We start from the raw sequence: 17,060 nt of genomic DNA, 5'->3' as shown, positions 1-17,060 counted from the left end.
GTATGTAGCACTTTTTCTAGGATGAGTTCACAAACTTAATTATCTGACCTTGTATATCATACATGGCATATATATATATATATATATATATATATATATATATATATATATATATATTACATGAATAGAACTATACTTAATATTATATGTCAGTACACTATAAGTATACTAAATATTAACCATAATCATCTGTGAGAAAAATTTTTCACTTAAAATATCTTAAACATTCTTTTTATTTTAGTAAGTTTAGTATGAAATGATTATTATTTATAATTTATTTAACCAGCTCCCAATAAATGAACATTTAACATGTGTCTAACTCTTTGCTGGTACAAACAATGCTGCAAAGAACATGGCGGTAGGCCAAATTCAAGATGGCCTCCAAGATTCCCACCCCAGGTGTCCACACCATGTATAATCCCCCTGATTAGGTCACTAATCAATTGGCTTTTAGTTAATCAAAAAGGAGATTATCCTGCTTGAGCCTGTCCAATCATGTGAGCCCTTTTAAAAGAAGGTAAAGTGTCGGAAAGATACTCTTCTGTTGGCCTCAAAGAAGATGAAAGCTGCCCTCAGTTCTATACCACAGAGGAACAACCAGTATCGGTATCAAAGGGGACCATGAACCCCAGATGAGAACTTCAGCCTGGCTAACACTTTGATTGAAACCTTGTGAAACCCTGAGCAGAGGATCCAGTTACAGCACACCCAGACTTATGACACACAGAAATCATGAGGTAACAAATGGGTATTGTATTAATTTACTAAATTTGTGGTAACTTGTCATGTGGTAATGGAAAACTAATACAAACATCCTTGTGTATTTTTATCTGTATGTCTTTAACTGCATGCTCAGATAGTTTTATAAGGAAACCCAAATTAATTTTCAAATAATAAGATGTACACCTAAATTTGGAGAATATAATTGTTTTTGATCTGTGTATATGAACTAGTTTTCTGTAAATTACATGATATTTTGTTTTTTGAGAATTCTTCCCATGTACATTTGTATGATAGTATGCTCTAAAAGTCAACAATCTGGTAAATGGTGGAGCAACTCATATTGGACCAACCCTCCTGCAGATAACAATTATAAACTCTGAACAAAATGTTAAAGAAAATAATTATTTGAAAACACTAGAGAGCAACTAACAACAAGGAGAAACTAGAGGGGATTTGAGTTTTGAAAGAAGGAAACCACACTTGGAGACTATAAAGATTGTTTCCAAGGGCATTCCCAGTCCACGAGCTGGGAGTAGCAGGAAGTCACAGACTTGGCTATATAGTATCTTGATTTATCACGTTTTCCAGAATAGCTAGAATTGAAGGAAGAACTCTGGAAAGGAAGGAGCCACAAGTAGGTAAGCCCTACATTCTGCACATAAACTCCCACCAAGTTTATATTCATGCTTGTAAGTATCTCCTAAAAGTCCAGTAGGAAACAAGAGCTAGAAGGCTGAGAGAAGTGACTGGAGATTTTAGTTGCTGCTTCCCTTAGAAGAGACAATTTGGGGTTTGAATCCTGACAACTTGGAGAGGTCTGGTAAACATCTTCAGCTTTCCGCTGAAACTCCAGGAAAGTCGTGCCTTAGGAGTCAGCTCTGTGTTCCAGGACTGAAGGATTCACCCTAGTACAAGAGGAAAGACCACTCCAGGTCTACCCCAACGAAACATGAAACTAAGTCTCAGCAAATTCAAGGTCATCAGCCACTAATTTCATTGCTTGTTACAACAAAAGCAGCATTCTTCAGAGCAAAAGCAAAGACTGCAGAATTTCTACAAGGTATCCTCTATAACGTTCATTATAAAAAATTTTTAAAAAATGACTCAGCATACGAAGAAACAGAAAAATATGACCATAGTCAAGAACAAAAGTAGTCAATAGAAAGAGAACCTGAGATGGCTCAGACATTGAAATTAACAGTAAAGGACTTTAAAGCTGTTGCTATAATGCTGTTCAAAGAACTCAAAGGAGGCAATGGTCTTAATGAGTGAACAGATAAAGAAACTCAGCAGAAAAATGCAAATTAAAAAAGGCAAAATGAAAATTCTAGAACTGAAAAATATACCTAAAATGAAGAACTCAATAGATGCTATTAGCAGCAGATTACAAGCAAATAAATAATAATCATCTAATCTATACAACAGATAGATGAAAGATTGAACAAGTGAACAGAATCTTCGTAACCTGTGGAACATAATCAAGCATAAAACATACATGTAACTGGAGCCTCAAAAGGCAAGGAGAGAGAAAATGGGGCAGGAAATATATTTGATGGAATAATGGCTAAAAACATCTCATATTTAATGAAAAACTTCAACTTTCATTAAGTTCCAAAAATCTCACTGAAACCTAAGTAGGATAAACACACAAAAAACACATGTAGAAATATCATAGTCAAACTTCCAAAAAATAAATATAAAGAGAAAATATTAAAAGCAGCTAGCTGAAATATTACATGTAGATGATTTTTTATCTGAAACAGTAAAGAGCACAAAACAATGAAATATCTTTTAAATGCCCGAAGGAAAAAAAAAATCTGTGAATTTAGCATTCTATATCTAGCAAAAAAAAGGAGAAAAAATTATATATACATTATATATATATATATATATATATATATATATATATATATATATATATATAAAATAAATGAAATAAAAAACATTTCCAGATAAATGAAAGCTGAGAGAATTTGTTGCCAGTACACTTATACTACAATGCCAAAAGAAGTCCTTCAGGCTCATGGGAAATGATACCAGATGGAAACTCAGATCTATAGGAAAAAATGAAGAACACTGGAAGTGGTAAATGTGTGAGTAAATATTTTTAAAAAGACTATCGTTTTTACCTCTTAATTTCTTTTAAAAAACTGACTATTTAAAACAAAAATTATGACATGGCATTTCGAAGTTTTTATTTTATGTAGATGTGGAATATATAACAACAATAGTACAAAGGAAAGAGCAAGTGGAATTACATTGTCAAAAATTTCTCACAAGTTATGATCAGTGGTACAATATTAGCTCTGTATAGATTATGATTAGGCTAACAATGTATATTGTGTTCTCTAGAACAACTACTAAAAAGGCTAACAGAAGGTGATTTAACAAGAAAGCCGACAGAGGACTTAAAACCAAAGTTAAAAAATATTCAATTAACCCAAAAGAAGACAGAAAAGGAGAAACAGAGGTATAAAAACCAGATGGAACAGTAGAGAATAAATACCTAAATGGTAAGCTTAAATCCTACCATATAACTAATTATACTTTATATGATTGAATTCACTTTAATTCAAAAGGAAAAGAAGGAAAAGAGGAAAAGAAGCTAGACACAAAGTGTAGGTACTGCGTGTTTCCATTTATGTGAAGTTCAGGTACAGGCAAAACTAATCAATGAATTGGCAAACCAATCTGCTCTCTGTCATCAGAGATTAGGATTTATTCGAAGGTGATACAGTAAGTCACAAAACTTCCATCCAACATACGATTTCGCTGAATTACAGAATGACATAGTTAGTGTGGATACTGGGAAGCACAACCCCAGAGGTAGGGAAGAAGGAAAGACATGGAACCGTCTTTTAGGAAACGGTCTCTCCTGCCTCGCTCCTTCGTTCTCTCTCTTTCAGAACCTTCTTGATGCTTTAAACCCTCCACTGACCCCAACCCACAGCTACAATAGACGCCAAACGACTTCATGCTTCAAAATTCTCTTGGGTCTACTGTTTCCAGTCAGTGTTTCCCATAGAAATGTGGTTTCTGCACATTCATGATGTTTGTGGAACCAAAATATCATTGAAATTATGTGACTGATGGGTTAATCGTATTTTTCAATGTTATTAAATATTAAATATTAAAATGTACCTTCTAAAACTATCTTTCATTCCACTCATGGTGAGTACCGCACTCTTGGGGAGCCAATCACACTCAGCTTGGGGTATGGAGGAAAGAGCCCTGACTGACTGAAACCATATTTACGTGTGAATGGCTACAACCCTAGCTATCTGACCCTGTATGGTTTAACTGTCTCCATGTGAGGTCTCTGAAATACGCTCCCCTCTCCAGCCAACTCCCAGTTACCCTCCTCTATTTTCTAGATGTAGGACAATTCTGAATCGTTAGAAGGGAATATTTCCCTGAAGTCTTCACTTCAGGTGATCAGCTAATAGCATCCAGCAACATTCCTGCTCATTTTGCTCTACTTTGGACTGCAGTCTACTATCTGGTCTTAGAGACCCATCCTAACCTCAGGATTCCTCGCCCTTCCCCATTGTGCTCCACTGGCCTTCCCAGAGCTTTCACACCATGGGCACCGAGTCACACTTGCCAGGACAGCATTCAGACTTTCCCCCACCACCTATGGTATCCTGCATGCTGCAGGCCTCCCTGCCGCTGCCGACCCCAGTTCCCTACACAGACTTCTCATATTATCAGCTTCTAGACTCTAGAACAACGATAAATTTCTCTAAGCCATTTCTATTTCCCTCACTTTGAATTCCAAAGATTCCCCAAAATTCAAGACACACGTGTACACACACACACACACACACACACACACACACACACACACACACACCTTTTTCAAAAATGTCTGTGGCAGCCTAAGTATTCTGCTAGTGGAAGTGGGTTAGGAGGAGCAGTAGGGATCTTATAAAGGAACTGAATTCTTGGTAAGTAGGTTTAAAATCAGACACAGCCCCCCTTGACATGCAGAGCTAGATTGTCTGGTAACATGGGACATTTCTGGGCAAAGCTGCCTAGCCAGGTGCTCTGGCTGTAGCGGCTGGCATATACAGAGTGCTCACTATCCTCTCAATAGTTTGCGTGCTGCCATCGTTGGTGCTGCTACTGTGGCCTTGAGAGCCCATGCGACAGAGGCCATGGCTGGGAGCACTGAGCCTGAGACACCCCCATGCTGGTCTTTGAGATAAACATCACTCTGGGCTCTGGAGGACCATTAATTTAGCAAGCCATCACATACCAATTTTTCACCATTAACCAGCATTCAACTTTTGGGGGAATGAAGATGAACTTCAAACTTTCACCCTTGCAACCACTTATTTAGTGACTTTGGAAATAAACACTGGCTTTAAGCAGAACTGCTCAGGAACCATGCCGTGGTGATTCCTACCTGGCTGTTCATCAGGCTTTCCGCTTGGGCACCTGGCGCTCCCGCTCCTGTCTTCTTCTAGCTGCCAGGGATCTGTAAGATTCCCTGTCCTTAGCCCCACCGGACAGAACCCAACCCTCACACCCAACCAGTCAACACACACACACACAGGAAAAACTTCTGGTGAATTGGTTAGTGAAAAAAATGACATTCACAATATAGGTATCTCATGATTATAACTCTAAAATTATATGTATGCAATGAAAAAGGCTGGGAAAATATACAAAAAATAAAATCTGGGATGACTGATTCTTCATGTTTTAAAATCTATTACACGCACAATACATGTTCTAAAGTTGCATTTTTAAAAATTGGGGTAAAATACACATAATATAATATGCACCATCCTACTAACCCTTTTGAAGTGTATGGTTCCATAGTGTCAAGTACATTCACATTGTTGTGCAACCAGTATTTAGAACTCTTTTCATCTTGCGAAACTGAAAGTCTACACCCAATCAACTATAACTCCCTATTTCCCTTTCCCTAGTTCCTGGCAGCCACCACTCTACTTTCTGTCCCTATGACTTTGAATACTCAAATAACCTCATATAAGTGTAATCACACAGTATTTGCCTTTTTGTGACTGGCTTTTTTCACGTAGCATAATGTCCTAAGTTTCATCCATGTTGTAGCAGGTGTCCGAATTTCCTTACTTTTGAAGGCTGAATAATATTCCGTTGTGTGTATAGACCACATTTTGTTTATCCATTCATCTGTCTATGGACACTTGGATTATTTTCACCTTTTAACTATTGTGAAGTTTGAACATGGGTGTACAGATACCTCTTTGAGACACTGCTTTTAATTTTTGTGGGCATACGAGTATACCCAGAAGGGAAATTACTGGATCATATGGTAGTTTTAGTTTTAATTTTTTTGAGGAATCATCATACTGTTCTCCACAGAAACTGCACCATTTTACATTCCCACCAGCAGAGCACAAGGGTTTCAATTTCTCCACAGCTTCACCAATGCTTGTTCTTTTCTTTTCTTTTTTTCTTTCCTTCCTTCCTTCCTTCCTTCCTTCCTTCCTTCCTTCCTTCCTTCCTTCCTTCCTTCCTTCCTTCCTTCCTTCCTTCCTTCCATCCTTCTTTCTCTTTCTTGCTTGCTTGCTTTCTCTCTTTCCCTCCCTCTCTCCCTCCCTCCCTCCCTCCTTTCCTCTCACTCTCTCTTTCTTTCTTTCTTTTTTTCTTTCAATAGTAGCCACCCTAGAGAGTGTGAGGTAATAGCTCATTGTGGTTTTGATTTGCATTTCCCTAATAGTTTATGATGCTGAACATCTTTTCATGTGCTTGTTGATCTTTTGTATATGTTCTTTGGAGAGATGTCTATTCAAATCATTTGCTTATTTTTTAAATAGGGTTGTTTGGGGTTTTTTTGTTGAGTCACAGAAGTTCTTTATACAGTCTGGATATTAACCCCTTATCACCTGTGAGCTTTTCATATATGTGATAATGTTGAAGGAGTTCCCTTTTTTCCTACTTTGCTGAGAGTTTGTTATCATGAAAGTATGTTGAATTTGAATTTTGAATTTTGTCAAATGCTTTTTCTGCATCAATTGAAATGATCGGTGGGTTTTTTTCTTCACTTTCTCAATAGAGTGTATTACACTGATTAATTTTTATATGTTAAACTACATTTGCATTCCAGGAATATATCTCACTTGGTCACGATATGTAATTCTTGTAATCTTACATTTTTTAAGAAGAAAAATTATTTGATGAAAACAGTAATTAATGAGAAAACAGATTTTTGAAACAATAAGAAAAAATCGATTTCCCTTCTGACTGAAAGGCTGCAATGATTCTTACAATGAAAACACATGTTCTAGCCCCCAAATATGGAATGTGATGCCCCTGCTCCAAACACCTGGGGTGCGTGGCCAATTCATTTACTTTCTTTGTACATGCTATGCCTTCTCAAATTAACTCCTGGACTTCCAACTTGCACCTTTGGCGAGGAGAGTTAACATCTAACAAATTTAACATAGATATAAATTAATGGCTTAGAATTTCTTGTTCAATCAGAGACTGGTCTGCAACTAGGTCTACACAGTTTACTGCATAATTTCAGATTTTGCCTATTTTAAAGTAGAATCAAATTTTATCACCGGGAGGACCCTGAGGTCCTTGGGATTTTACAGATTAAAATCCCAAGATTCCCAAGGAGTTAAGTTCTTGCCCAAAGTCACACAGATAATTAAATGCTGGAAAAGGGTCTAGAAAGCAGGTCTGTTGACTCCCACTGACTGCTGTTTCCAGCTGGTCACTTTCCACATACAGCGTCAGTGCAGACTCGCCTTCTGTAAAGCTGGGTAAGGCCTCAAGATCTGCAGAGGTTTGATTTTCTAGTCAAACCAGCTCCATCGACGCTACTTCCTTGCCTCTGTGTTTGTTGGAGCTGGTGGTAGAAAAACACATAGTGCCTACACGCGTCTGCCACAGCCTATACCACAGCAATGACAACACACGCAGAGCCTTGCTGAGTGCTGTGCTCCGTCATCTCATGAGAGAGAACTTCCAGGTCCATATCCAGGGACAGAGAGGTTGGGGATGACACCGTCTGATGTCATCCTTCACAGGACCATTTTCAGCCTTTTTATAAAAAAATGCACAGTTCTCCCAAACAAGTAATTCCAGAGAAGTGGACTTGGATCTTCTCTCACAACTCAACAAAATACACTCCTCACCATTCACCTCTATTTGCATGATATTATGGAAACATGTGAAATTAGAATACTGTCTTAGTCTGTCAGGCTGCTAAAACAAAACACGATAAACTAGGTGGCATACAAACAACAGAAATTTATTTCTCCTAGTGCTGGAGGCTGAAAGTCCAAGACCAAGGTGCCAGCAGATTCAGTATCTAGTGAGAGATTGCTTCCTGCTTCACAAACGGCTATCTTCTTGCTGTGTTCTCACGTGGTGGAAGGGGAGAGGCAGCTCTCTGGGGTTAACTTTATATGGGCACTAATCCCATTCATCAGGGCTCCACCTTCATGACCTACTCACCTCCCAAGGGCCCCACCTCAAAATACTCTCACATTGGACATTAGGATTTGAACATATGCATTTTAGGGGGCACAAACATTCAGTTCCTTGAAAATACAATTTACACGCAATTCATTGAGTCACTCAATGTTTTTTGTCTCTAAAAGTGTTAGTCATTTTTTCCATTGCAATAATTTCTTGTAATTATATGAGTTTAAGCTTCCTAGGAGTCATAATTACAATGTTAAGGTGTTTGTTTTTTTTTAGTGAGAAGGAAAAAGGACCAAACTATCCATATAATTATGATATTTTACTAGCATGAAATTCATGTAAAGTAGATTTGAGAAGTTGCTTTTTAAAATACATTACTATGGATATCAGAGATTTATTTTATTAAAATGCATTCTATATTTATTCCCTTATTAAATTAAAACATGACATTCTTTTTTAAAGAGCCTTCAAGAAAAAGGTGGCAGGAAATTTATGAAGACAATTTACATAGGTAATTTTTATGGTTTATATATATTTCCAAATATTTCATTATATGCTTATACAAAAAGAAAACAAATTTAATTGATTTTAAAGCATACATTAAATTTTCATACAATAAATTAAACATGCTATAGAAAACATTATTTATCAAATATTTAGTTAAAATGCAATACAACTAAGTTTTTTAAGTCAGAGAAGATAGAAGTCAGACTAAGATGAGACTTTTCTCCCCACAAAGGACCATGCTAAAGAGCAACAGAAATTTATAAGTCAAAATTCCCGTAGCCATAATAAAAGCAAAGGGACTCTTTTCTTTGATGATATAACCACAAAGACCTTCTCTAAATATTAAGATTTGCACAAAAGGAAACATCTTAAAAATTCCGTTTGTAGCCTCTGGTCATCATGTCACATGACCATCTTGAAAACCAGTCAGATTTGTGTAAAGAAAGCTGGGTTTTACCTGAGTCTTCCTCATGGCCAGTCCTGTCACTCCCCAACCAACAGATGAGTTTCAGCAGCCAGAGTTTTCTGACATTAGTCATCAATAATAGATTTGGCATTTACAGACCTTCCGTTTGGAAATCAAGAAGAATCTCTACAAATAGACATTATAAAGAAAAAAGTAAATGACTATAAATGAAATAGCCTTTTGCCCATCATTGACTTTCTATCATTGCAGGATATTACTGCAATTTATCTGTGGAGTCTTGTTTTTGATAACATTATATTTTTGGATGATGAGAGTACCACCTAAAACTTCACTTTGAAAAATAAAAAATAAGGTTGAGACATTTTACTATTGCTTTGGCAGGAGGGTTGCACACTCAGGACATCATTGTCCTTTTTTTTTTTTTTAAGCCAATTCATTTTCCTCCTCTGAAGATTATCTCAGGGAGGTCATCTTGTCAGGATCTGGTTTCATTTATCCACAGAAACCACATCTGCTTCCATGCGATTGGCTACCGCAGAGCGTATTGAATTTGACCTTATCTTTCTAGGCCTTAGGCCATTGCAGCTTTCTGGCAGACAAAAGTCTCAGGTTCCGGCAGAGAGTCTGCTCTCAATTTCAGAAATCCATTTCCCAGGAGGCTGCGACCCCAATCTTATGTCCCTTACTGACTTACCCATTACCCAACCACCTGAACCACACATACACTGTGTAAACAGTGACACACATATAAACACACTGCACACACACACACACACACTATATATAAATGATAGAATACACACATACACACTATACACATACACACATTATATAAACTATATAACACACAGTATAGATACACATACTGTATAAACTATATAACATACACGCTATATAAACTACAAGGTGTGATCAAACAATACAGTGAATATTTAAATTTAAAAACATTTATTACAGGAAAAGACACATTGCCATTAAGCCCCCTCAAAATACTCACCCTCACTTCGAACACACTTATCCCATCGTTCTTGCCACTTCCTGAAGCAGTTCTGGAAGTCCTCTTTCGTGAGTGTCTTTAGTTGCGCTGTCTTGGCTGCCTCGATGTCCTGAATCGATTCAAAATGTTTACCTTTTATGGTCATTTTGACTTTGGGGAAGAGCCAGAAATCGCACGGTGCCAGATCTGGTGAATAAGTTGGATAAGGACACACGGTAATGTTTTTATTTGACAGAAATTGCCATATACCAGAAGCGATGTGTGACACAGAGACAAAATACGGTGAATGCTGCTGCCGAGTGCCATCCAACAGAAAGGCAGGGATTATCAATATGGGAAGCGGAGCATTGAACCTTCGTAACAGTGTGTGACAATTTTCAACTTGTTCGGAGCAATCAGTAGGGTGTGAGCTACTATTAAGAGAAGGTGTGTTTTAAAGTGTGCCCTAAATCATCCTCCATTATGACCACACTCTGTGTCACACATCGCCTCTGGTACATGGCAATTTGTCAAATAAAAACATTACGGTGTGTCCTCACCCACCTTATTCACCAGATCTGGCACCATGTGACTTCTGGCTCTTCCCCAAAGTCAAAATGATTCAGGACATCGAGACAGCCATGAGAGTGAAAGTAAAGACACTCATGAAAGAGGATTTCCAGAACTGCTTCAGAAATTGGCAAGAATGATGGGATAGGTGTGTTTGAAGTGAGGGGGAGCATTTTGAGGTGGATTAATAGCAATGTGTCTTTTACTGTAATAAATTTTTAAAATTTATACATTCACCATATTATTTGATCACACCTCGTATATAATGCACAGTATACATGCATACACACACTATATAAACTATAACACACACCTACACACACTGTGTAAACTATATAACACACGGTGTACACATATATGTATAGTATATAAACTATAACACACATATACACACAGTACGTAAACGATATGACACACACATACCCATACTCACACTATGTAAACTATATGACACACAATATACACTGGTGCACACAGTATATATTAACTACATAACACACACACCTACACACACTGTGTAAAACTAAGACCCATTTGGTAAACCATGCCCCTTAAGTGCCATAATCACAACACATAGCAGTAATCCTCAAGCCACTCTTCGAATGTAATTTAGAATCTTCCCAGCCTTTTAAATTAAAATAGTATTTAAAGGGAACTCAGAAAATATATGAGTCATGAACTGTGGTGCCTTACTTAATGAGCCGTGTGACTCTCTACAATGTCTAGTCCTACGATGTGCATCTCCAAAGAATTGGAACCTAGAGGAAAACAAGTGAAAGAATCTCTGGTGTGACAGGAGGCAGGAGATGCAAGGGGTCCATCCAGAGCAACAGAAGGTGGCAGCCAGTTAGCAGCAGTCAAATGACAAAACTTTGATGACAAAGGAACAGAGATATGGATAGAATGAGGCTTTAAAGAATTTGTGTTTTTGCCATGGAGAGATTCAAACTGAGAGTGGGCTGGGGGGGACCCCTACTGTTGAGATGTTAGGAAGGGGACTGGGGAAGGGTGAGAGGAGCTGCAGAACCAGCCCAAATCAAGTCCCTCAAGGGGGTGAGCAGACACTTTCAGTCACTTTCAAGGGAGAGTTCAGTCTCCCTGAAGGGAGCAGAAAATGCTTTTACATTCATCAGGACCAAACCTCTCCTGCGAACTGGGAACCCCAAACAGTCCACCCCATCCAGGCAACCCCGTCTCTGCTTCTTAGCTAATATGTCAAATCAAAGAGGCATCTCCATTGGTTCTTCTGGGCCTCTCATCTCAGGTTACTGCCCACACCCTCCACTGGCCAGCTCGCTCCCATTGCTTTGTTTCTCACAGGAAGAAAAGAGCTTCCATCAATAAATAACACTTGTCAGATATTTTTGTGCTGACTCTTTATTGGAGCGTTTTCTCCCCTAAGAAGAATAAACTCCCCTTTCCTTGTGTTTGTGGGGGAAAGGAAGACCAGGAGCAAATACCCTGGCCAGGAGGCCAAGCCTTTTCCACTGGTCACTTTCATTTGTCTGCGGTGAATGTGGACTCTGCCCTGGTAGCTGATAGCAGTTGGTGAGACTGCACTTCTCAGGGAGAAGGAGCTCGAAATGTCCACCTGTAGCCAGATAGCTGGGCGGCAGGAAGCTGAGACGAGGGGTGCAGGGCAGGCACCAGTTACCTCAGAGAGGCTGCCCATGTGAGTTACAGGGCTTAGAGTTTAAACTTACCTGGTAGAAGGAGGGGCAGATTCAGAGGATAATTTGAAAGACTCTCTCTTAGACTGAGAGATGAGTTAGAGCCTTGTGTTCGAAACATGTCTCTGTCCCCTACCATGGGGCTCATGTAAGTCAGAGAGCTTTGTGGGGCCTAGTGTCTCCTCTGAGAACTGAGAAGCTCAGACCAGACAGGCCTCCAAGTCCCTTCCATCCTGGGCCTGTGAGAGCCAGCTGGAGGCATCTGAATCTCCCTATACACTCCTGGTCATGTCCTTCTCTGGCCACGGGGCCCAGCTACACGCCTGCATTCGACTGAAACCAAAAGAGTGAACAGGGTGGTATACTTTATTCACCATACAATAATAACTAAAGAAACTGGGAAAGAACTTTCCAGAACAACTCGAGAGAAAATCCAAATGCCAAAACGTACCAGGTAACACATCTCTCAAAAATAATCAGGAGTAGGCTAAACTACCTCAGAAGCTGTTTACCCTAAACCACAGGGAGAAGCAGACAGACAGTGCAGAAAATACAGGTTAGGTCTGGTGGGAATAGAAATCCTAGCTCTCTGCTCAAACTGAATCATTGTCATGGCTAAAGGAAACACATTTGTTTACGGAGAGGTGCCTGCTGATCTCATTCCCACTGTGCTCCAGTCTCTGACTCACTGTTTGTTTACCGATGGCAAGTAGCAGACACTTTGAGGTTTCTATAATAAATCCCATGGAGACAGCACCGTCAGCCACTTGTCACACATGCACAGCAGCAGCAAATACTTCCAGAATCTTCTACCATCTCAACCCTGGCTCAGAGAAAAGTTTTTTGGAGAAGAAAAGGCTACTTTTTCTAGCCTGTGGAGCCAGTACTTTCTGTGTGACTTTGAACAAGCTCCTAAACCTCTTGGAGCCACAGTTTCCATATTTGTAAAATAGGTACCCACCTTACAGAGTCACTGTTGTGAATAAATGAGATAATATATGCTGAGTGCTCTATTTGAGGACATAGGAAAGTCTTTATTACATGCTATTATATAATTTTTAAAAATAGACTTTGTATTTTACAGTGTTTTTAGGTTCAGAGCAAATTGGGAAGATGGTACAGGTTTCCCATAGACCCTTGACCTCCACAAACACAGCACCCCCTGCTATCAAACTCTGCCACCAGAGTGGCACATTTGTTACTACCGACGGCCTATATCAACACATGGTCACCGGGCTATCATCCAAAAGACCCTAATGTTTCTCAGTACCTGAACTCTGCTACCAGCCGTGCTTGTTCTCAGGAATCGGCAAGGATTCCTGACCGTAAGGACCGGGGTGCCGAGCGCAAAACCAAGATGGTGAAGGGGCACCGTGTGTAAAACCGACCACGGACAAAGGAGCCGAAGCAAGGGAAGAGTAATTACGCATGCCTAACAAAATTTAATCCTGCCACGCCATAGCCTATAATCATGGAAGGCTCCTCCCAGTCGAAGAAGGTGCCCAGAGAGCAGGAGCTCACCCTTCTCCATTCCTTGATCAAAGAATAAAGTTTCTGCTCTGCTTGACCCAACTCAGTGTCCTTCTGTTGGCACGAATGGCACTGTGCAGGACCTGGGTTTGGGTCCCTGACATGGAAGGATTGGTAACAACATCATTATCACCCATAATTCACATTAAGTTTCACTCTTGGTATATTCTATGGGTTTTTATAAATGTATCATAACATGTGTCTACATTATCATCATACAGAGTAGTTTCACTGCCCTAAAAATCCTCGGTGCTCCACTTATTCTTCCCTCCCTCCCTCCTACCTCTGATGACTCCTGATCTTTCACTATCTCTGTAGTTCAGCCTTTTCCAGAATGTCACCTAGCTGGAATCATACAGTGTGTAGCCTTTGAGATTGGCTCCTTTCACTTAGTGATATGCATTTAAGGTTCCTCCATGTCTTTTCATGGCTTGATAGCTCATTTCTTTTTATAGCACTGAATAATATTCCATTGCCTGGATGGACCACAGTTTATTCAGCTATTATATTATTTTATAGCTATTATATTATTATATTATTTGTGCTAGTTCTTAGAAAGTATAGCTCTGGTGGACTCATAAACCAGTTGGTGAATAAGACATACACATACATGAAACAACTACAGAATAAGATGGTAACTATCCTTCTGCTTTGACATAACTGCTCATATAACTAGCTGGATAGAGAGAGTGGGACAATATAAACCAAAGAGCTAATGGTGTGCTCTGGAGAGCAAATGTAGGAGGAAGGGAGAGGTGGTCCTGGTTGCTATCACCAAGAAAAGCTTCTTCCCAGGTAAGACTGGGATGATTAGGGAGATAGAAAGTGTCCGGGCAGAGGAGACAAGGTGTGAAATCAGGGCAGGGAGCTGCCTGAGAAATGCACCGAGAATAGGGCATATAAGAGAGAAAGGAGCTTAGGACACTAGAGAGACGGAAGGCAGAGGAGGGCCCCGCTCAGCAGACATAATTTGGGTGGTTCATCCAAACATTCAGTAATAGGCCACAGTAAGTCAGGGGCAGTTACATGTAGTGCTACAATGAAGGGACTGGAAGTTCAGCAGGGACGCCGTATCTGGCCTTGCAGGGGCCTGGGGTGGGGGAGGTGGCAGGCCCTCCAGGCCTGAGGAAGAGGTGAGAGGCCATTTCAGGTGGGAGGTGGAAAATGTCTATTCCAGAATTGGAAAAATGGGGATGGGACAGGATTTAGATGAACATTTTAGGGGGAAAATGATTAATAGGATTTAGTTTTAGACTCTTTGAGGTAGAATTGGTTATGACAAATTAGTCTGAAGTATTTATGAACATAGGAATTGGTGCTCTGGAAGGAACGTGAACAGAGGGGATAAGTGGGGAGGGGTCCCCATCACGGAGAGACAGGTAGATATACTCGTAGATAGATGATTGATAGTTGACACACACACACACGCATCCCAGACGTGTCCATAAGGGTAGGCAGGCTGATTATGATACGTAATGGGGAGAGGGCAATTGCGGTGCTTCTTTGCAGGCTGACAGTGAAGCGTGAGGAACTCCAGGCAGGGTCAAGGCCACGCTGAATGGCACTGTAGAACACCTGGTCCCACTGCTGTCACTTCCTACGGTGGGGGGCACTTGACCTTCCTGCCTCCTGAAGGGTTAGCCCAGCAGCAGCAGTACAAGACTCCTTCGTGGTCCTTCTTTGCTACTCATTAACAAAGCCTCTCTGTGATTGTAGTTTGCTCCATAAAGCGCCGAGTGCAGGCAGATGCTTAAATGAAGGACATGATTTATTTACATTTTCATGTGCTGCCCACTTCTCCCCACATCCCTACCCTGGCTTTATTCTAGCTGTGGTTCACAGTGGCTCCCCCGGCAGGGCCACCTTTGGTATGTGTGAAAAGGGTTTGTACATAAATGAATAGGCATGGAAAGTTTTGCCTATGGGTCCTGACAATATATACTCAAGTTCATCACAGGTCTCTTGCAAGGGGCTTCTTGTCGCTAAAGGCAAAGAGGGAAGGAGAGAAATCTGCAGCCTATGCATTTCTCTCTTCTCTGCTGGCTACTGCCGACCCTGGTGACCTGCTACAGGTGGTCTACCTTAAAGGTCAGAGTCTGGCTTAGTAGTAAAAGCAGAGGTTCTGGAGCCAGAACCTCTGTCACTGCGGAAGTAGACAAGTCACCCGGCCTCTCTGTGTCTCCATTTCCTTGTCATGAAGTTGGGATAATAAAGATGGGCCTCTTTTGAAGGACTAATGAGCTAATAATATGCACATGATACCATATGGAAGATGAGCAATTCCTCTCAGATGAGGGTCTGTCCAGGGTAGGCTATGGTAGCAAAGGCTTAGGAGGATCGCCCTCCCTCTCCTGACCTTTCTTTACCTGCAGTTCTGGTTTCCCCTCTGGGTCCCTGGGTCCCATCAGTGGCCTGTTGGAAGTACTACCAGATGCTTCCCACCTGCACCTTTACCCTCCACCCCCATAAAATGGTCCTCCACTGGGAGCCCTTCACCAGTTTAAGCTCCCAGGATGAAACACTCAGCCCCGCGGGAGACTGGTTTCCATTTGAACTTGAAGAAAATCTCATTTTAGTCCATTTTCATCCCCAAAGATCCCTTATTATCATCTACACATGTCCTTCTTTGTCAAGTTTAAGGGTAAGGAACTGCTAACTCCAACTTTAGAGCCCTTTGGGTCTCAATCCATTGGAGACCATGGCTTGTGCTTTTATTAGCACCACAGGTGGTGTGCGCTTCTCTATCAGAAAGAAAAGGCAAACTCGAAACCATCATAGGATTGTGTCTTAAAAACCTCCACCTTATTGTTTAAAGACCAGTTAAGTCTCAGCCGTTGGTGGCCTCTGAGCACGCATTTAACCAAGTCTTCAGGGATTCCTGGAACATGCCGGCTCTATAGGGGCCACACACGCCACCGAGAAACCTGGAACTTTTGTCCTTTGCCTTTATGCTTCCGGTTCATTTGGCATGTGGTCCCTGTGGCCCCTGTCATCTGCAGGAACTTCCCGGGTTTCTCCTTTTCCTGGGTTTGGCTACACCAGGCTGGAGCACCCACCACACTTAGGAGCCATGTGAAGAACTCTGTCCAGTTAAGGCTTGAGGCAATATTTGCCCTTCAGTGAGCTGCCGCTGCTGGACAAATTATGAAGGAAGTTTCCCTTCTTACTGTTCCTCCTGTGTCCTTTTCCCTCCTCTGGGAGACTCCCCCCGACCACACACACACAC

Source organism: Rhinolophus hipposideros (genome assembly GCF_964194185.1).
Source record: "Rhinolophus hipposideros genome assembly, chromosome: 12".
NCBI classification, from domain to species: domain Eukaryota; kingdom Metazoa; phylum Chordata; class Mammalia; order Chiroptera; family Rhinolophidae; genus Rhinolophus; species Rhinolophus hipposideros.
Note: the sequence above shows the minus strand (reverse complement) of the source record.